This window comes from Hemitrygon akajei, chromosome 23 (genome assembly GCF_048418815.1).
Source record: "Hemitrygon akajei chromosome 23, sHemAka1.3, whole genome shotgun sequence".
In the NCBI taxonomy this organism is placed as follows: Eukaryota; Metazoa; Chordata; class Chondrichthyes; order Myliobatiformes; family Dasyatidae; genus Hemitrygon; species Hemitrygon akajei.
The window spans coordinates 58,023,278-58,047,172 of record NC_133146.1 but is presented as its reverse complement, the minus strand read 5'-3'; positions in this window follow the sequence as shown (position 1 = coordinate 58,047,172).

Below are 23,895 nucleotides of genomic sequence, written 5' to 3'. Positions count from 1 at the left end.
GAGGGAAACATGGTTGGGAAAAGGGGAAGGGAGAGGGAAGGGAGTGGGAAGCATCAGAGACACATTCTGTAGTGATCAATAAACCAGCTGTTTGGAATCAAATGACCTTGCCTGGTGTCTCTGGGCTGGGTGTGTCTGCAACCATGCCGCACCCTGCCCCCGCCACTCCTCTGCCACCTGTCCCACACCCCTCCCACAGCATTCCCAACATCCTTTGCTTCCACCAGATTTACAAACTTGCTCTCCACTCCACGTTGATAAATACAGTACGTGCAAATGTCTTATACATATACCTAAGACTTTTGCACAATACTGTAGCTACAACAGAGGTGGAAATGTTTGGCCTGGGAAATCAGGCATGATGGTTAATCAATCCTTGCCAACTTCATCCAGTTTAGAGAGCACGCCATATTAGTGCTGCCCACTTACAATGATCCCAGTGTGCAGACAGAGCTACCCGCATTGCAATATTACCTCAGCAGGAGGCTCACCTCTGTCAGTACATGGCACTGATTAAGCTGCTTTAAATAACTATGAATGAAAACAACCTGCAAAAGCTTTAAGTCCAAAGTAAAGAGAGAAACAACAGGTCGGGGAGTTTCTGTGAAAAGAGAGACAGTTAATGTTAAAGGGCGCTAGGTCTAAATTGTTCACTGCTTATCTTTCCATATCCTACTGAATGTTTCTAGTATTTTTTTATTTTCATTTAAGAAAGTATTTATCTGCCTTTGAATCATTTCAGCTCAAACTGTATTAGCAAGTATTGTTGACCCATTGAAAAACTCCATATTACAGAATCACAGACAGCTTCTTCCCTCTTACTTTCCAGTCCTGATGAAGGGTCTTGGCTTGAAACATCAACTGTTTATTCAATTCCATAGCTGCTGCCTGAGCTGCTGACTTCTTCCAGCATTTTTATGTTGCTCTGGATTTCCATCATCTGCAGAATCTCTTGTGTTTATGACAGGCATCTTTCTGTTTTACTGATGACACACTGGAAGACCAGCTACACAAGGTAGAAAGCAGATGCCCTGTATCTACATGGGACCAGGATGCGCTTCAGAAAGAAGTAGGAGCAGATAGCCTAATGTCTAAAGCTCTGAAAGCAACATCACTAGTTGTTCAATGACACCATAGTCAAGGTCAGTTATGCATAAAGAACCTTAAATCCATTAACTCCATGAATCAAACCAGACACCTAACAACACTGCTGTCGATCAGAGCTTATACCAAACATAGGTTGCACTACATTCTCCCTGACTTGTAGTTCATATTCACAATTGAAAGTTTGTTCTTACTCCGATGCCATTTGTCCATGGCAATCACATCGTGCTTCACACTAACCAATATGATTTCCTCTCATGATTTCCTGACAATGGGTCTCAGCCCGAAATGTTGACTGCTCGTTTCAACGGATGCTGCCCGACCTGCTGAGTTCATCCAGCTTGTTTGTACGTGTTGATTTCCTCTCATCCGTGGGAGGAAGCACAGCAGCTAATAGTGGGAGCAAAAGCTGTTGCATACCCTATCTTGCTTAGACAAACTGTACTCACCTTTATGCTCAACACCAATGGCGATATCCTCATACCAAATGCTCCCTCCCTCTCTTATCCTCCTAACCCTGATACTGCAATCACTTCTGATTTATGAACTGCAGATTGTGTACACTTGCATCTTCTCCTACTTCCCTTGGTACAACCTTACCTTTCCTCCTTCCTACTCTCAGGTCTACGTCCTGGCAAAGGGATGGTAAAATAGTTAAGAAAGTGAAGGCAAGGTGACACCAACATGGAGCAGATGGGAATGTTTACAGAACTGTTGTTTCTCCTGGCCATGACAGAATGAAATGAAGGGATTTTTTGTTTACATACCAATGGACTACAAACTGAAAGATATTACAATGATCTCGAGTTCCATTCTGGAAGGAGCGAGACATTTAAAAGTTCATTATCATGTCAGTCAATGGCATTGTAGTCCTTAATCTGCTCTGAAGTAACTTCGCTGTTCTGCTTTTCCAAATCCAGAAGACTTTACTATCTTTAATGTAGGGGTTCCCAACCTGGTGTCCATGGACCCATCAGTTAATTGTAGGGCTCCCTGGCATAAAAAAGGTTGAGAACCCCTGATTCAAAGAGAAATTACCACTCCTGCTCCATTTCTATTGGCTGGGATACCCCAGATATATCTCTGAATTTTCTTTGCTTGTATATGATTCAAGTTGTGATATTGGGCCACCAATGTTCTCTTTAGCCATTCCTCAGTTGCTTCTCTTCTATTTTGAGGTGGCTGATGAGGCTATTATTGGATCCACTGGCTCTGTGCAGGTATGGTAGGAGGTGATTGATGGGAAAGGTGGGTGGGTCAGTTTGGAGGAGGTGAATTTCTTTTGTCACTTATGCTGAACTTGGGAAGAGACTCAAAGTGCTTGGAGCCATCCTGAATGCTCCTTCTCCAATTAGAGCTGCCATGAAACATTGGAGTGGTTATACTTCTTTAAAGAAACTCTGAGAACATCCTTGGATTTTTTCATTTGTACACTCAGATATCTCTTGCATTGATGGAGCAGAGTGTAAAATATATTTTTTGGGGAGTATGGTGTCAGGCACTTGACATTGTATGTGGCAAGATCACTGGTGTAGACTGAGATGTGGATCCAGAGATGTGTTTTTTTTTCAAAAACACAAGAGATTCTGCAGATGCTGGAAATCCAGAGCAACACGCACAAAATGCTGGAGGAGCTCAGCAGGTCAGGCAGGATACAGAGCGATGAATAAACAGTCAACTGTTTGAGACATTTCCTCAGCTTTTCTAAGTTTTGTTGTAGACTTTGATTGTCAGGGACAGTCTGTGTAGAGGAGGGAGGACATTAAGATGTTCTTTACTTTGCATTGTTAACTATAAGACCCATTCTCTCATATACTTCAGTAAACAAGTCAACAAAGACTTGAAGATCAGCTTTCTACCATGCAAAAGTACAACACATCTCTGTGATGGAAGAGATTGCAGTGACCTTGACCCTGGAATGCAGAAATTATGGATTGAATAGTTCCTCATTTGTCCATGGAACATAGAACATTACAACCCAGTACAGTCTTTGGCCCACAATCTTGTCCAGATCTTTTAACCTACTTCAACATCAATCTAATAATTCCCTCCCACATAGCCCTCCATCTTTCCCTTGTAACTACTACTAATAGTGGAGAGGAATTTTCCTGTCATGTACTGGGCAGAGTCCACTACTCCTGTCACAATTTGCGCTGGCAATATGGGAACCCAAGTGCAGATGAAAGACAGACTCCGATGTAGAGATGGCAATGAGAGTTTATTCCTACTCACATTCCAAAAGAACATCAGTGGCTCAGCCAAGCAATACCACAAGAAGTAATATTCTCAGAACTAGGAACTCTCAATTCACGCTAAGTAGGCGTCCACTTAAATAATACAAACATACATTCAACATGGAATCCCCAAGCCTGTCAAAATAAATTTAGCAATCTTAACCAGAAAACACCAGGAGACTGCATTACAAAGAGCAAGTCACTTGAGAAAAACACAAGGAACTTTAAATAATTAATCACTCCCATTAAACAACAATTAACCAGTTCAGGTGCTCTAAAATCCTCGGAGCTCAACGCCCTCCAGCACAGGCCCAAAGAGCTCATTACAACTCGCTGCAGTTTCTTTCAACATTCAACAAGTCAGGACCCTCTCAACAGTACATCTGTAGAACTATGTTAGAATGTTCGATGACAAGCTGAACTTCCTTTACCTCAAAGAAAATATGCCAGTGCTGATGCTGAATACTATTTTTAATTTCTTTCTTTCAGCCATATTGTGTTTCAGGTCATGAGCTTAACCCTGTGTCATTAGTGCAAGAGCGTGGAGCTGAGATATTGATAGCAGAGGGGACAAACGCCTAATTCTGCTTTTGATTCTTCACTTCTTACATTCAATCAATCTAAAATCTGCAGAAGAGAATGGCAAATGCCAAGATTCTAGTAACCAAACATTAATAGTGAATTCATCATGTGTATTAATCTGTGTGCAATAACCCTGTGTACCATATTATAAAGCTCGATTTAGTTCATCTAAATATGCCAATAACAATGAGATACGATGGGAAAAAGTTAAGCTTTCCCCAGAAATCTTGTGATTTCTGTACAATAAATCTTTTAGTGGTGTCAATAACCAGACATCAAAAACAAAGGCAGCCAGAAGACAGTGTGCTTCTTTCAACTAGTTAAAATGTGAATGTCGTTTGCCTTCACAGAGGCATCTGGAAGGGGGAATCTGCTGACTATCAGGTGCAGGAATTCTAAGCTCTGGGGAACTATCTGTTAAAGAACAAAAGAAAAACACCACATAATACATGAAATCTATTGGTCAGACCACTTCTGTGAATTGCTTAATGTTTTGAGGGGTGTCGAGGTTTACTATGTAAAAGGTTCCAAGTCAAAGCAAAGGTAAAAAAACAAGTAAAAATATCAATTAATGTGAGCATTATGCTATTATTCTAGGGCAAGGACTTCTGGTTCATGCTGAATTATCAGTGCATAGAATCCAGAGGAAATGATCAGTTTAGAGCCTCTGCATACTGTCTGGGATTTATTCAATCTGGCTCAAGTACTTGTAACATACAGGGCAAATAGGCCAACATCACTCAGATGCAGTAATTACATTTCCTTGTTAATATTAATCAAAAAAATTCTCTCCAATCTCTCCTTTTCACATTCTTCCTTTCAATCTAGACCTCGGTTCAGATTCAAACATGGCAACTGTGGATTTAAAATTGGTTAATAATGTGGAATTTTTAAAAAATAGTCATAGTCATAGAGAAGTACAGCACAGAAACAGACCCTTCAGCCCATCTAGTCCATGCCAAACCATTTAAACTGCCTATTCCCATCAACCTGCACTAAGACCATAGTCCTCCATGCCTTTACCATCCATATACCTATCCAAACTTCTCTTAAACGTTGAAATCGAGCTCGTATACACCACTCATGCCAGCAAATTGTTCCACACTCTCAGAAACTGCTGAGTGAAGAAGATTCTCTTCATGCTCCCCTAAAACTTGTCACCTTTAACCTTTAACCCATCACCTCTAGTTGTAGACCCACACAAACTCAGTGGAAAAACCCTGCTTGCATTTACCCTATCTATATGCCAATTACCAATGAAATATGTTACAGGAATGTTGTACAATTTCTTCTGGTTCCCCAATAACCTAGAGGTGAGGAGTCACATAAAGGGAAGACATTATTCAAGGACAATTTGGGAAATGAATGTTGGCCTGTGTCACCCAGATCCGAAATGATTGGCATTTTCCCTTACCATCTGGTAAAATTCCAGATGTTCAGTATTACTCAATGCTACTTACTATTCAGGTTAAGGAAGTGATTTGTTAAAGGAAGTAACTTTCTTTGTCTTCCTTCTAACATACTGATCACATTGATCATCTATGCACAAAATAAAAAGGGCACACGTATGAATAATTTAAAAGAGCCTATATTATGCCCACCATCTGTTGAGAAGAGATTACCTTTGCGAAGATTAGAATCATAGGGAGAAAGTCATACAACTCAGCAACAGGCCCCTTAGTATAACTGATCTAGGGTGAATTTCCCTTCAAAGTTAATCCAATCTGTCTGGATTTTCCAGAATTGAGGTAATATGCTCATTACCTTCCTTCACAGATGAAAAGAATTGCTTAGACGGTGACTTAATGAGAGAAGAAAAAATAAAGAAAATGAATAAAAAAGAAAAGGAAATGCTTGACTTAACTAGGATATTTTATTTGTTTGTGAAACTTACAACCTCAAAGAGGACCACAACCTTGTCATGGAGGTTTCTGTGTCTCAATAACCCTGAGAGCTATGCTGGCTGGACTCAGGGCTTTATCCTTTGGCTCTTCGTAGAACTGGCCAACTCATGCCAAACTGGTCAAAAGGTAGAGGCCAGACTAAGAGTGGTCCACTGGTCCTCCAGGTTCAGGGATTCAACTCAGGGCTAACAACCCTGACTGCTAAAACAAAACAGCAAAGACGAATCCCTCGACAACTGTGTGTGACAGCGTTCTTGTGTCTTCACCCGAGACTTACATAACTGACAGCAGTGAAAGGTGAGAGGGAAGTACTGACACGATGAAGAAAGTGAGAGATAGAGGACCTTCACTGCTGCTCTTAGCATAACAGGCAGGACTGAAACTTACAAGCTTAGATTAACAGTTGAAGAAATACTTCTTTACGAAACAGCTCTCAGTCACAATAGTCAAAAATTCTCTGAAGCTTCCTCTACTTTCAACAATATGGAAGCCAAAGGCAGCAAGGGGCACTTGACTGGATTCACAGCAGACAGCCAATTGTCTTGGAAACAAAGTCAGCAAATACTCTCATTAAACTGCAGTGGAAACTTTAGCAATTTCTCCCAAAAGATGCAGGAAATGGAGGATGATTTCATTATAAACAAGTTATATTTGAGATATCAGTCTCAGTCCACTACACACAGCAGTGCCAGCCCCAAAATTAATTGACAAGGCAGTTATCCAATCATTTCTGCTCATAGAGAACTAGCTCTATCACCATATACAGTTTTTATTCAATCTTTCTGGCAAGGGAAGAGTTAAAATAAACCCCAACTCTGTATCATCATTTGGTTAAAATCGATGCATAATTTCTAATTTTCAATGCTGTGAGAGACTGATTTGTGAAAGGATACCCTGAACTATTGAAGTAAGGTTTGTCAGTCAAATTTTATTTGCAATTGTGGTCTATATTATGATCTATTTTAGGTTCCAAACTGGACATACAACTCTCATTTCTTCCTGCCTCAACATACTAATACACAAATGAAACCCGCTGTGTTCAATTAAGCTAAGGAAAGGACATTCAAAATTTATCCTGTCAGCACAGGGCATGTCCTGCTAAATAAATTCCATCATTTTCATTCTGGACCTGCTAGGAATTGAATTGATTTTATCATTTTATTTAGGATGTATCTTGACTAGATTTGAGGTCCAATACAAATGGCATTTTACTTTATTTCTCCAACAGTTCAAGAAACTGAGCTGTAAGCTCTAACACTTGGATGGGATGTATTTTAACTTCAGAATCCAAATTGAAGGTGCTTTTTTTTTAAGTTCCCTCAGATGCTTATCTTCTCCCATAACTATCCCGCCTTTTGTTTCAATAATATCACAGTGTGGTAATACATCATACCGGTGTGTTCTCCCACTACTGTAGCTAGTGAAGAGTTATTGATTTGTTTTTTTCTCTAGTTAAATTTAGCAACTTTCCTTTTTCAGCTAAGCACAGCTTATGCTGTCAGTTGAACTTATCCAGGCACTGCTGGGTGCAAGGACAAAGCTGACACAGATTTTTGTCTCAGTGGCAAATTTTCCATAAAACTGTCCCAGAATGAGTGGAGATACCTTTATGTATGTTCTTTCAGATCACTGTGCAAAGGGTTAATTCTCATGGAGCTTACTTAGATTGAGGCACTGTGCTGTCTTCTTGGATCAATGTAAACATGAACAAGTCCTTTGTATTTCTAAATCTAAACTGGCCATTTGAAGCTTAAAGTTTGCTTGAATTAGTGGCATGCTAAACAAATGTATTAAGACTAAGGCTGCAGGGTGAAACAGGTTAAAGCTTAGTGAAGCTAGAATTAGCGGATGGTAACAATTATTTTGAGCTAGCATGGACACAGATAATGTATGTTAATAGAAAACAGTATAAACAAACAATATCCCAAGCAACCAGGAATGGGAAGAAAAAGACAGACAAATAATATGTCAAATTAGTTATAAAGGAATGCTTGTGGTACCTCAGACTCTCATCATGAACTTCTATTGATAACTCCCTTATGCATTAATTTCTAGCAATGCTGTAACTATACTGCTGTTCTGCTTCCATCCAGCTTTAATGACAAAATTCCTCTGTTTTCGGGGTTCCGAACTTTTTTATGCCATGGACCCCCACCATTAACCGAGGAGTCCATTGACCTCAGATTGGGAACCCCTGCTCTAGTCCATTCAAACTTTTGATATTGTTCCTAATGCTTGAAGTCATGGGAATGAAGGAGAATGCAGTCAAAGCTTCTAAAAACAAGGTTAGTGAATTGAGCATGGGAGCCAGAAGCAATCTAGAAGTGGAAATGTTCTGATTTTTCATAGCAAAATAACTAGGTTAGATTGTTTGAGAACTTTTCTGAGCACACTGACACTTCCACCTTTCTGAAAACTTGGAGGTATAAGGCTGAAGTTTTGCTTGAACTAAAAACCAAATCGGTTGTTAATTTGCAAACACAAAGAAATCTGCAGATGCTGGAAATTCAAACAACAACACACACAAAGTGCTGGTAGAACACAGCAGGCTAGGCAGCATCTATAGGGAGAAGCGATGTCGACGTTTCGGGCCGAGACCCTTCGTCAGGACTAACCGAAAGGAAAGATCACTACTTTCAAATCTCTTACTACCTTTCCTTTCGGTTAGTCCTGACGAAGGGTCTCGGCCCGAAACGTCGACATCGCTTCTCCCTATAGATGCTGCCTAGCCTGCTGTGTTTTACCAGCATTTTGTGTGTGCGGTTGTTAATTTGTAAGTTTACAGGATAGAGTATAAAAATTTTAACTGAGAGAAAATTTGAATGACCTTCTTGTTTTTAAATTAATTTAATTTTTTTTTCAAAGTGTTAGATTGCACCGTAGCATTTGATTATAATTTTAAAATTTCAGTTCTATATAAAAACTTGCAGGATTTCTGGGGCATTGTATTCTCACTCTCTTTATTTAGAATCTGTAATGATGGCTAGATTGTTTGACAAGGGGAAGATTTCTACCATCCCCTGTGATGTAAGTCTTCAGTGCTTTGGTATGTGATGACAAGAAGGATAAACACACAAGGAAATTATTTGCAAAGAAATTATTTTCAGCCTGATGCCACCAGCTTAGGAACAATTTATTCATTCTGTTCTTTTAAAATGCTTTCTGTTCCTCAGAAGATGGCATTGTAAGACTATCTAAACACCTGCAAAAGCTTTAAAAAATAAATTGCCACATTATTAGTGCCATAATATCAAGAACAGCACTGAATTTGCCGCCCAGTTTGCACAAAACTTAAAGAAAACCTGGAATGCTTTTAGCCACAGTCTCTACTGAAGTCTGCCCATGGTTTTCATTCTAACACTTCCAAAGCTTGCTTTCAGTGAATACACTTTCAAGGACATTTTTATAACTGATGTTCTTAATTTTCTTTATTTTACACATTGGTTGTTTGTCAGTCTCTGTTTATGTATGGTTTTTGTAGGTTCCGTTGTAGTTCTTTATTTTTCTTGTAAATGCCTGCAAGGAAATGAATCTTAATGTAGTATATAGTAGCATACATGCATGCTTAGATAAGAAGTGTACTTTTTGAATGTTGCATGGAGTTTCAGAAAGTATGCCTCAAGAAAGAGTGTTTCTTTTTCCTATCAGGTAACAGGCTACTTACGAGGCTGCTACTTAAATGGTCTAGAATTCAAAGCCTGATGGGTCTGGTACACTTCGTGCTCTCTAAGATACATTGAGTAAATGATTGGTAATCTATCTCCATCTACAGCAATGGTTTTACCACGTCCACTGGTCATCAACTTCTTCTCCAAATATCTTTTATTATCATCTTTCAATACTTTGCTTTTTCTTTTGCAGTATTATTTCTGTGCTCTTAGTGAATTTTTGCTGAATGTCCTGTAAGGTTTCTCACATCTTGTAGCTGCCATTATCTTGTATTCTCCTACATTAAGTCTCCGCTGCATTCTGAGAGATCCACCTTCCTAATCAAAAACTGGTTAACACTGCTTCATTACTATATCCACCAACATTTCAAGACTTCTCTCACTAATAATTTAATAGTTTAAGTTGAAGTTTATTGTCATCTGACTGTACATATATACAACCAAATCAAACATTGTTCTTCCAGACCACAGTCCACCTGTGCAATATATAACACACACAGCGCATAAACCAAAACATATTATACTATAGATAAGATAATAAAATATAATTCAAAATGCATGTAGTAAAGTGCAGCAAGGTAAATGGTAAACAGCTTGATGTTTTAGTGGTGGTAGAGTATTCATTAGGCTTTCTCTTGAGGAAATATTAATGAATACCCTGCCACCATTGTCTTTTTCCTTTTAAGAAACACTTTCTCTTAAGAAAGAATTAGCCTCTCTCAGGGCATTCATTATTCTTTCATATTTTCTCTGCTACAGCACAAACATTTCTTTCATTGACTTGCTTGCTCCATTTTTTATTACTTAGCTTTTTAGCATTAAGGACCCCCATCACCCAAGTCATGCCTTCTTCTCGTTGCTACCTTCAAGAAGGAGGTACAGAATTCTGAAGACACACTGTCAATGATTCAGGAACAGCTTCTTCTCCTGCGCCATCAGATTTCTGAATGGACATTGAACCCGTGAACACTACCTCATTATATTTTTTGCACTATTTACTGAATTCAACAATTTTATTTCTATATATTCTTACTTACTGTAATTCACAGATATTATTATGTATTGCAATGTACAGTACTGCTGTTGCGTAACAACAAATTTCATGACATATGCCAGTGATATTAAACCTGATTCCATTTCTGAGCATTATCACCAGTGGCTCATTGACTGGTCCAGTCCTATTGATGTTATTATTGTGCATGTGTTATGATTTGTTGTAACCTTTACATTATTACTGATAAAATAACAGTATCTAAGTACACTTCGGTGGCCATTTGTTACTGCTGCAACAAATGTTACATCAATATCGACAGTGACAATAAAACCTGATTCCATGAATACAGGAGGAAAAAAAATGTTAAGCAGTTGATAGCTGACTCTCTCAAGTAAATTTCCTTATTTTAAGAACAATTTAAAATATCTTTTGAACTGAAATTTTGAAATTCACTATAGCAATTTAATTCTAATACACATCTACAATTAAATAAATTCAAAAGGCCTTAAATAATGTTTTCTCTAAAGCATAAGAGAGAATATTTAGATAGATGTGAAAAATGGTCTGAAATCAACCACACATGAGTGATAGAATGATATAGATGAGCTGAATGACCTCTCTTGTTCTTGTTATCATTTACATAGCAATTTCTCATGGTAATGATGCATTCACTGCTAATCAATCATTGTTGTTCATTTTCATTTTAAAAGGACGTACAACATGTCTAGCAACAAATAATAAGTAAAAATATTTGACCACTGTAATCGGAACCTCTCAAACATGTTACTGTTCTTTAAACACTCAATAATCCATGATTCTATAATGCTATTTTTCATTTATGACCAATGGGTTATGGATAATGTTAAACTGCAATAATCTAGTAAAAAATTACAATGACAAAACTCCCATCAATAATAACACATAATCCAGTGATAGATGCTACTTTAAGAAGTGATATAAAAGCAAAACCAAAATGAGGTATAAATAGATTCCGCAATTATCACTGACTTGAAATAAATACTTGTGGCATAAGCATCATAAATTACTCATTTGCTATCCAATGTCATTCAGTGAGCAATTTACTGTCGTCTACCACCTCCAGCCTTGTATCTTTTATTTCTTTCATCCCAAAGTAGTATCATGATCAATTTTAATCCTAAATAGTTATAAGTAGTTAAAAGTGGTTATGTTTGAGTGCATTTTAAAAAGGACAACTGACTATAAGGAACAAAAATCATGAATGTGCCTTCTAAACATAATATTTACCTTCTCTGTTTTTTTATCTTTTTTATTAGTATCTAGGGATCATGTTAGCTTGGACTTTTTGCTCTGTTAATGAGCACAATTATATATTCCATCTGGAGTCCATTAAATATGACTTTGATTGCTGGTTTTCCTCCCATCATTACTGACTGCAAAAGCCAATTCCATCCAAATTATCATATTCCCCCAGCTCAGTTACAAGTATTTTAAATATGTTTCACTGTCCTCCCACAGAGTTCCTTTCTGTGTGTGTGCACTCTGTAACTCTATTTCCATATTTTATATATTTAGTAAATTCCTGTTAGGCTCATCTCTAAAATGATTCATTCTTGCAGGTGGTTTAAACAGGACAATTGATTGAATTAGATGGAAACCCATTTCCAAAGTAGAAAATATATCCCTTCAGTAGTAAAGGGACTGGTGGTTTGGATCATTTCTAGTAACATAAAAAATATATTTCATGTATATTTAATGCAGAAGGGGAGGGAGTAAACCTGCTAACAACTGAATTGTTTCAACAAGGAATCTCTTGTCTGTTCTGTATTACAATATCTACTTTCATTATCTTTGTTCATTACATTCATTCTCAATAGATGATTTATATTGAATAAACTGGAGAATTTGAAGAGTGTGAGGGTCTTAATTAGCAGCAAATGACATCTATTATAAAAGACTTCTTTGAGGATGTGAAGTTACTGATATCCATTCTGCTTGTGCGATCACACTTAGCCTGGACTTACTGCATTTTATATTGAGGAGAGAGAACGGCTCACCTAGCTGTTGTTAACACAACAGGACAACTGTGAGCCATTGAGCAGAAAATGAGACACTGGTGTGCATCTGGCAAATAAAGGAAGGAAGAGAAAGAAAAAATAGCAAAAACTGAACATTGCCTGAAGAATAAAATGGAGGCAGATATGAAGGGTAGATTCGGTATCAAAATAAATTTTAATTGTTATTTCAGAGTCATCCTGAAGTAAGAATGAGACCCAAAGCTTGCTGCAGGGAACATTGTTGTTTTAAGACCATAAGACATAGGGACAGAATTAGGCCATTCAGTCTCGAGTCTGCTCTGCCATTCCATCATAACTAAGTTACTATCTCTCTCAACCCCAGTCTTTTGCATTCTCCCTGTAATCTTTGACGTCCTGATTAATCAATTTCCGCCTTAAATATACCCAATGACTGGGCCTGCATAGCTGTCTGTAGTAAAGAATTCCACAGATTAACCACCTTTTGCTAAAGAAATGCTTCCTCATCTCCATTCTAAATTGATGTCCCTCTATTCTGAGGCTGTACCTTCCCGTCCTTGACTCTCCCACTACAGGATACATCCTCTCCTATCCACTCTACCTAGGCCTTTCAATATTCGATAGGATTCAATGAGATACCCCCATTATATAACCATATAATATAACAATTACAGCACGGAAACAGGCCATCTCGGCCCTTCTAGTCCATGCCGAACACTTACTCTCACCTAATCCCACTGACCCGCACTCAGCCCATAACCCTCCATTCCTTTCCTGTCCATATACCTATCCAATTTTACTTTAAATGACAATACCGAACCTGCCTCGACCACTTCTACTGTTGTGTTGTGTCCCTTCTACTGGTTATTCTAACCTTCAGTGAGTACAGGTCCAGAGCAATCATATGCTCCTCATATTTTAATTCTTTCATTCATGTGAACTTTCTCTGGACCCACTTCAATGCCAGCACATCTTTTTTAGATAAGAGGTCCAAAACTGCTCACAACACTCCATGTGTGGTCTGATCAACGCATTATAAAGTCTCAGCTTGTTATAAGAGAGTCCATCAGTTCCTTTATCCAGCAAGCTAAATATTCACTACATTATCCTTGATTCAGTCAAAGGCTTTCTCTAATTTTTTCTGATCGATCTTCTCTTCTCTGACTTCATCCTGTCTATGATGCCTGACTCCTGTCTCACCTGCAGTTTCCTTCCTGACACACATTAAATGATTATCTCTTCTCCGTTATTGCCCACACCATTTCCAAATCGTCGTTGTTCTCCTGTTCCTCAAAACCCCATTCCTGAACCGTTTCTCTCTTTGCAAGGAACTGCCATTAGCTTTTGGACGGAAAATTAAAGTTAAACAGAGTACTTTTTTTTTACAGTGAAAAATATTAAAAATATCGTTGTGAAGATGGATCTCAGTGGTTCTTGAAGATGGATCTCAGTGGTTCTTGAAGATGGATCTCAGTGGTTCTTGACTTGGAAAAACGCAACATTTCTAGATTCAGAAGTTCAAAGTACATACGTGCCATCGTACACAACACTGAGACTTGTTTTCTTGTGGGTGCACTCAGTAAATGTAAAAACCATAACAGAATCAGTGACAGCCCACTCCCAACAGGACAGACAAACAACCAGTGTGCAGAAGACAACAAACTGCACAAATGCAGAGAGTTAGAGAAACTCGGTACTCTTGGATAGGAGAAATTTCCAGGTGCCTCCGTTTTGCATGGCCTGCTTCTTATTTTGGAGCCTCCTTGTTCATGACTCTCCACCACTTAAAATATCTCAGTTTCTCCCCTGTCAAGCTCCCTTAGGGTCTGATATATTTGAAAAGGTTCACCCAATCATTCTCCTAAACCTCAAAGAATATTGACGCAAACGGTCCAAGTCAAACCTCCTGTCCCAGTAACATGCCTGGTGAATCCCCTTTGAGCTGTCTCCCATATTACTACATCCTTTTTCATGTCAAGGAACCAAAACTGTGCACAATATTCCAGGTGTGGCCTCATCAACACCCTATACAATTATAGAAAATCCTCCCTATTTTAAATCACAACCCCATCCCAATAAAAACTAACATGCTATCTATCTTCTTAACTACTCATCGAACCTGCCTGCCAGCTTTGGTGGAATATTTAGATCTCACTGGAATTGACTCGTTTGCAGACTGTCCCCATAATCTGCCTTTTGAGTTTTCATACTGATGTATGACCTCACTACAGAAAACTTCATTTGCCAGGTTTTTGCCCATTTACTCAGTCAGCAGAATCACAACGTCCTCATCACAATGCCTTTCCATACATTTCATATTATCGGCAAACAATCAGGAGTCACATTCCTGCTTCTACTTCTCATTTCCTTCTACTCCTTCGTTCTATTTATTAAAATTCAGTAATTATGGAGACCAATGCCCTTGGGGATGAATAAAGAAGAGATTGTGAAGATTTACTTGCATACTGCCCATTACGCTGCGGGCAGCAACGAAGGTACTCCACCGCTGGTAACGTTCAGGGCTTCCTTCATCATGCCAGCCACTTCCTCTCGGTTTTTACAGCTGTTTGTCATGCAAGTTCTGGGTGGAGACTCAGGAATACCGTCACACTCAGATGCAGAAGGAACCTTCATTGCTGTTTCCATAACAGTCTTGTTTTACCAGTCAGGACTGTTAGCCCTCAGTTGAATTCCCAAACCTGAAGTACCATGGACCACTCTTAGTCTGGCCTTTACCCTTTGACCTATTTGGCACAGGTGACCCTACGAAGAATCAAAGCACAAAGCCATGACTCCAGCCAACATGCGTAGCTATCCAAATCGTTGAAGCACGCAAGCCTCCAAAACCCATGGCAAGGTGGTGGTCCTCTTGGAGGAGACTGTGAGGAGGATCATTATAAATCAAGTTGCTTGAAAGGATTGGTGACATTTTATTATTTGTTTATTTATTGAGATACAGAATAGGCCCTTCCAGTACTTAGAGCCACGCCAAACAGCAACCTACTAATTTAACCCTAGCCTCATCATGAGACAGTTTACAATGACAATTAACCTACCAAATGGTACGTCTTTGGACTGTGGGAGGAAACCTGAGCACCCGGAGGAAACCCATGAGGTCACAGGTAGAATAACACATCTTAGAGGCAATGTTGGGAATTGAACCCGGTGCGCCTGTACTGTAAAGCATTGTGCTACCATAACACAATGGTCCTGTAACATAGGAAATATTATCCTCATTGTAATATATTCATATCTTTAGTTCAGTGGGACTGTTGAAGTAAAATTCAATTCCACTTACTGATAACCATGAATTTGGTGCACGTTTAACATAAGTCATTGAAGAAATTTTTTCTCTCTCTAAAATTTCCCTCACTTTTCATTTGATTTACTTTGCAGACTTTCTGTGTATCCTGCTCCTCTACCTGCGTTTGGATGGAGACCTGGACATACTTATGACAATGATTAGACTTATCAGACAATGCTAAACAGAATCTTGTCCCAGAAAGGCATCTTCCACAAAATGACGACTGCAAATGACTTGACATCTGTCTTCTATTGCAATTTAGCAACATTTATCACATCTGAACTTCATGCCATTGAAGTAATTAGAACTGAATTACAAAATTATACTTCATGTTCCCCTGTGACTTTTACAAGGAAGCACTTTGGTCCATCGAGTCTCTGTTGGCTTACAGAACAATAACATCCCTCTGCTAATTTTTTCTGCAACCTCTTCTCACCACAGTCCTATTAACTTCCTCCAGATTCTACCACTCACGTACATACTGGGAGCAATTTACAGTGGCCAATTAACCTCTCAACTGGCATGCCTTTGGGATGTGGGAAGAAACCCATGCAGACAGAGGGAAACTCTACACAGACACTGGAGATGAGGATTGAACGTTACTGGTAGAACTGGAAGGTACCAGTTCTATGAGCTGTGCCACTGTGCTATCTCATATCACCTTGCTAACCACCTACATCATTATATTGCATAGTTAGGGCTTACAATAGAGGATTCATTTGTACCCTGAATTTTGCCATGATTCAATGATGTATAAGCAAGATTAGAGTGTTGTTGTCAGAGCCTCATATGGCGACAAGGAGATGTACAGGAGTGAGATAGATCATTTGGCTGAGTGGTGTCACAACAAATATCTTGCACTCAATGTCAGTAAGACCAAGGAATTGGTTGTGAACTTCAGGAAGGGAAAGTCGGTAGAAGAACACACACCAGTCCTCATCGAGGGGTCAGCAGTGGAAAGAGCGAGCAGCTTCAAGTTTGTGGGTGTCAACATTTCGGAGTATCTGTCCCAGGCCCAACATATTGAGGCAATTACAAAGAAGGCATACCAGTGGCTGTACTTCATTAGGAGTTTGAGGAGATTTGGTATGTCACCACAAACACTATAATCTATAATTAAAATTTTAAAAAGATTTAAAACAAGATTGTATTAGGGTGCCAATTCATCGAGCACCTCTGCACCATCTGCCACCAGTGGGACTTCACGGAAGCCAGACATTCCCATTCCCGTTCCTGTTTCAACGTGTCAATTCATGGGCTCCTCTTGTGCCAAGATGAGGCCAACTTCAAGGTGGAGGAACAACAACTTATATTCTGTCTGGGTACTCTCCAACCTGAAGGCATGATTATTGATTTATCCTTCTGGTAAACAAATTCCCACACCCCCTCCCCCACTTCTTCTATTTCCCACTCTGGCATTTCACCTTTTCTTACCTGCCTATTACTTTTACTTCTCCCTGGATCCCCTCCTCCTTCCCTTTCTCCTTTGTCCATTCTCCTCTCCTATCAGATTCCTTCTTCTCCAGCCAATGACTTTTCCCACCCAGCTGACTTCCCCTATCACCTTCCAGCTATCCTCTTCCCCCTCTCCCACAATTTATTCTGTCATCTTCCCCCTTCCTTCTCAGTCCTTGTTTTGGAATTCCAGCATCTCTGGATTTTCTCACACCTAAGATTGAATAATGCTAACCATGAAACCACTGCTTTGCTTTACGATCCCAACTGGTTCGCGAATGCCCTACAGGAGAGGAAATATGCAATGCTTGCTTGATTTTGCTTTTACATGTCTCCAGCTCCTGTTGAGTTCTAACTGCCCTCTGGCAAGTCACTCAATTCAGAGGGCAACTCGCAACCTCACCAGTGACAGCATTTCCATTAATAAAAAAGTGAACTGTATTTAATAATCCATCGCTCAGCATTGAGCTGTGGTTTCTCACGTATTTATGGATGATTTGCCTCCTTCCTCTTCCACATGGATGAGGTAGCAGAACTGGAGGTTGGAATTTCCATTGGAGTGACCCATCGAGTTCAAACATTGCTGATTTATATTCTGGTCTATTTCAGAGCAGCGTTGGAAAAGAATGATGAGTCGTTCCTCTCAGAGTATGTGAAGAGCTGCAGCTACCTCAGACAACTGAAGAGAAACTAGTCAATGACCAATAGGAAAAGATGTAATCTCAATGTCTCATCTTTACCTTTCTGTGATTTTTCACATTATTACATTTGTTGTATTTTTCCACCACATTATTTACACTGATACTATACATGTATTTCTTCTGAGGACCTCCTTTGGTGTGTGCATGTTACCTCCTCAAAAGGATGAACTGTACATTTAATAAGGCTGCTTAAACAGATCTCTTTGAAGTATGTCAAACTGTTTCATCTATTGAACAACTAATTTGTACATAACAAATACCAACAAGTGACATCAATGAGAACTTAAAACTGCTTTAAAGGCATTAATGAAAGTGCAACACCTTACTCTTCACAGAGGGCTTAGCTTTAAGACAAGAGGGGGAAGCCTAAAGGGTCTATGTGGGGCAAGTTTTTTCACAGAGAACGGTAGGTGTCGGGAATGCACCACCAGCCATGGTGGTGGAAGTAGATGTGATAGTGGAATTCCAGAAGTTTTTAGATAGGTACGCTCATATGCAGTGAGTCAAAATGTGGATCAAGTGCACGTAATTGCAGCTAAGGATCAAAAACATGCTCTCTTCTCCCTGCTACCATCAGGAAGAAGGTCCAAGAGCCTCAGGACTCACACCACCATGTTTGGGAACAATTCCAACCCCTTGACCATCATGCTCTTGAACTAATTGTGAACAACTTCACTCAAATACACTTGCCCAATCATTGAAATGTTCTCACAACCAATGAACTTAACTTTCAAGGATTCTTCATCTCATGTTGTTGTTATTTATTGTTTATTTATTTATTTATTTATTTTTAAATATTTGCACAGTTTGTTATCTTTTGCACTTTGGTTGAACGCCCAAGTCAGTCAGTCTTTCATTGATTCTGTTATGGTTATTGTCCTATGGATTTTTTGAGTATGCCCACAGGAAAACTAATCTCAGGGTTGTATATGGTGGCATATATTTACTTTGATAATAAATTTACTTTGAACTTTGAACTTTAAAAGAGATTAATTTAGTTCGGCGTTATGCTTGGCACAGACATAGTAGGCCAAAGGTTCTGTTCCCATGCTCTACTCTTCCATATTTTCTCGATGTCCTATACGTTCTAAATAATTAATGTTACTGGAGCAATAGCACAGGACAATGTGTGATCTCATATGCCATTCAAAATTGTAAGCTCGCTCATACCTTAATCATCCAGAAAGGTTTGGATCCTTTAGCCAAGTGATGGCTGCCCAATTAAAATGGAACTAAGATGCAGGTTATTAGAATAGGGTGCTTTTAAAAATTGTGTATTTTTAAATTTTGGAAGGATTTAGACAGCAGATGGCTTTTTATAAAACAAGGACACCTGGAATTGTAAAAATATAAAAGTTAAAAATGATAGCACTTTTTGTCAAATAATTTAAACAGAATTGTCTACCCAACAAATATTCACAGCAGAGGATGTGAATGTACAAGAGATGCTGGAAATCTGGAGCAACACACACACACACAAAATGCTGGAGGAACTCAGCAGATCAGGTAGCATCTATAGAGGGAAATACACTTGGTGCCAAAATCCTTCATGTGACTGAACACACACACACACCATTTATCCTGAAGAGGTGCTAAGAATTTATGAAGACAAGTTGAAAGCCAAATGCCAAAATTGTAGCAATCTTATATATGTGAAATATGAAAGACCATCTAACCAGTATAAATTTATATATATAAATGCCATCTCTTACACCACTAAATACATTCTGCCTTAAGTTATTCCAATATTGGGAACAATTAGACCTAACTTCATGCTAACCAAACACAACAGTTTGTCCTTTCAGAATGATCTCAGCATGAGAGTTTTCCACAAAGTTCTTTCATCAAAAAATTCACAACACCCTGAGTGGAATACCACCTATAATGAAACATTCTGTGCTGAAAACCTTTGAACGTGCACTCTGTAGTTATCCTCAACTCAAATGCTTTTTGATTCATCTTGCCCAAATAGCCCCCCATACCATTCATTTCCCATCCCTGCACACAATGTGCCTTCAAGTTCCTACTGCAATTGTAATGTGCCTGTAGGAGAAAGATGGTTATGCCTATGCCTCGTGGGCTTGCCCTGAGCTGCAGGTTTTTGATATTATATCCCAGTAATCTTCAAACCATTAAGTTTTCTGTTCCACGTTGTTATGGCTCAGTTTACTGGGACTGTTTCAATCATTCTCAGAGTATGAGGTTTACTTAATCTACTTTAATTTTTGAAAAGGAATCAAAGAAGTACATTTCACCCATGTGAAACCTGGTGATATTGCCTCACTTACTGATCAGCTCAAAAAGAATGAAAGTGACACATCAAGTAGATCAAACCAATATCTCTCTTTTAGTTTAGAGGCTGATCTTTGATTATGACAGCATCAGGTTCTTTGTATAATTCATATCAGATATTAATTATTTGTCCGTGTGATCTCTCTAGAATACTTAACACCATTGTAGATTAGACATGGACTGGAAAATAAACAGGTCCTGAGAGGTTTTACAAACCTAATAAAGATGGTAAAAATAACAGTGTTATTTATGGATTTTTGAAAAAGCGAACCTTAACTATTCGAATAAAGAAGATGTTGAACCAAAATTCACACTGAATTATTTTGCTGTTCAGTCTTCTTTGAATTTACATATTTTATTTGCTGGCTGCTCATAACCAAGAAACCTCTATGGATTGAGCAGTATTGTTATCTAACACATCACACACTCAGTGTTAATGAACTGTTATGTCAAATGTTTGAATGGCAAAGCAGAACCCTAACCTGATCACAGGACAATTCACAATCACCTATTAACCTACTAACCGGTACTGGTTGAAATAAAGTTTCTCCAGCAAATACAGAAAACAGCTGTTTATTTAATTTCTTCGGATAGCAGTGGAAATTATTTCGCAGTAAAATCAAACTACAGAGATTTATGCATCACTTAATATTTTTAAAAAGGTTCGGTCCCCAGTGACTCATGAACTTCATGTTATTAATCAATTTCCAACCCTGGGGTTAATATACCACTGTGTCGAACACAGATGGAGATATTTTACCAAGCCACAGTAGCCAAGCATGACCTCCAATAAGAAATCAGCTTCCCAGCATTGGAAACTGTTAATTGATAAGATGTAAAGGAAGCACCTCTATCATTCAACATTAGTCCACTTCATTTTCCAGCAAGGGAGTCAATACACTAATCCATATAGCTGTTAATTTTAGATTGATAATTATTATTCAAAAGTTTCAAAGGCCCAAGAAATTGACATCTGCAGAGAAAATAGGTTTGATTCTCTGGTTAAAACGATATAGGAAACTGGTTTCTATCAACAGTATAGGTGTTTGAACTTTTCCAACTGTCAGACTGAATAAATCACGGGGGGATATCTCCTCTAGCATTTCCATAAGATTCTGATTGTTCTTTTGTGCTGGATTAGAATTGGAATTGAACTACACTAGTTGATGTATTACCCAGTTATGGTGGAAATCATTCAAGTTTCCCACTCCTCACTCTTCATCTGTAATGCACTTGGGTGTACAGGTATATATATTACAAACAATTGCTTTATTGATCATTACAGAATGTCTCTCTGGTGCTTCCTGCTCCCTCCCCTCTCCCTTCCCCTTTTCACAACCATGATTCCCTCTCCCTGCCCCCTTCCCACAATAGAGACCCAGATCAGAATCAGGTTTATCATCACTCACATAATTGTTTTTGTGGCAGCAGTACATGCAATGCCTAATATTACTAAAGTAGTGTGAAAAAGTATTAGGCACACCAGCTATATACATGTGCCTAAGACTTTTGCACAGTAATGTATGTGACGTATGGAACCAGTGATCAGGGTAAATGGTTGCTGAATATATGATCAGACTGGGAAGAAGGATCAATTTCAGGACCATTATGAATAGTTGTTGCAGAATCATTTAGTATGCAGAGGGTGTGAGAACGCAGGCAAAGTATTTAGTGTGGTGGATATAACGTCAGGTGGAAGTGAGCGAAGGGAGACAGATGTTTCTAACTGAAGACCCTTCATTAGAACATTTTTAATGGTAGCCCAAAACAGAGCAGCCAATCTACAGCAGGCCAGCCTGACAACAGACATGGCAGAGGTGAAAGCCCTGGACTCAGGAAAGGGAAGTCAGAGGAGATCTTCTGACTTCAAAAGTGACCGCAGAAGAAAGAAGGGTGGAGAAGTCATTTGGGAATCTTGTTGCAAGGAATGAAGGCACAATCACAGATGGAGAGTGTTGAGAAGCAATGACAGTGGAAATAGCTGCGACTGTGTTTCCAGTAATATATCAAATCCAGTGATGCATCTACACAGTGTATTCTGGGAAATCAACATCTGATCTGCTACCATGGACTCAGTTTTTATTTTTTGGAGGAACGGCTATTGGTGTTCAAACCATTAAGTTGATCTCTTCACCTAATCCACATGTTTAACTCTTTCCCCTAGTGATTTTCCCAGTCATTGCCATTGAAGCAGGTAATTGTGAACTCAGCCCAAGGTCTGAATTCACCACCTGAGTTGTCTTCTTTCCCACCGCCACACATCATCCTCCTGAACTGAAGCGGGTGATCACCTCCTGACTGCATCGTAGCAGAACAGTCAAGGAAGAATGGGCTGCGTTCAGCAGCAAAGAGAAATGCACTTGTTATGTCAACAAGGAGGAAGAATGGGCTCCATACTGCATCCAGGCCAGAGGAAGACATCTTGACACCTTGCCTCTGGTAACTTCCTGACTCACTGCTGTAAAATAGTATCGTAGGTTGTCATAAACATCAAAAACTTACCAAAGTAGATTTAAATAATTAAAAGGAAAGTACCTCAGTTTAATTGAAAATACTTAAATATAAGTAAAATCGTTAAGTTAAAGTGATTTAAGTCAATAACTTGCCAGCCCCAGTCTTTCTCCAGTCCTCCGGAAGTGGTACAACAGGACCCTACACTCCACTGAGTCATATAGTGAAACGCATAGTTGAATGCACCAGCATGTGACCTTGGGATATCTCAGACTTTCACTCTTGTCTGTGCTTATGCTTTTTTCCTGATGGGCAGGGGGCTTCCCTAGTTGACCGATTGACATAGCAGGATTATTGGAGCTGGTGATTCCTCCTTGCATGCAATTCAGAACCCAAATCAAAAAACACACCCAATATTGTGCTTGTTTAGCCAAAGTTATGTTAACTCAAAGTTTCTTCCAGTCTCATTAGAATGTGCCTGAATTGAAAGTGGGTGCAAATCACCATAAACAATTGAGACCAAGGAAATGTTATCCCCACACAATATATTTCTTCTTTCTGTCTTAAAATGTAAAATTCAATTAATTTAACAATCATTCATGCACATCAGGTATGGCATGTTTAAGATTCTGCAATTGGGGCAGCTTTTCAATTTTTAATGTGACATACTTATGCTGCAAAACACATTCAAAGAAACAGGAAACTGAACTAATCTCAGTGAGGATATATCCTTTTAAATGGCTTGAATTATTCCAATCAAGCAACTTAAAAAATTGGTGTGTCTGGATATAAATTCAGAACAGACTCTTGGGCAAAGTGTGTACAATGTGCAACCTTTAAGTTTAATGCCAACCTTTCTAATTCCACAGATTATCCAGCCAGTGGCTACTGATAAGGCAAAAGTAGGAGTTGAAAGACTCCATGATAATTACCTGGACTATTTACCTTTGGGACAATATTCATCCCTTCTCTGGTCATTTGATTTCAACCTTTAATGTTGTTATTTGTGGTCAGATCTCCCACTGTACCATACTAGTCTAAATTACTTAAAACAAACATCTCCATGAGGATTCTGAGTGAAAGTTCTTAGAAGGTTTGTCATACAAAATAAAACTGTTCTTCGGAAGAAATCTTCCTCAACATTCCCTCTCAAATGTCAATTCCTAACAAGTCAGCTGGATGTATCAATTT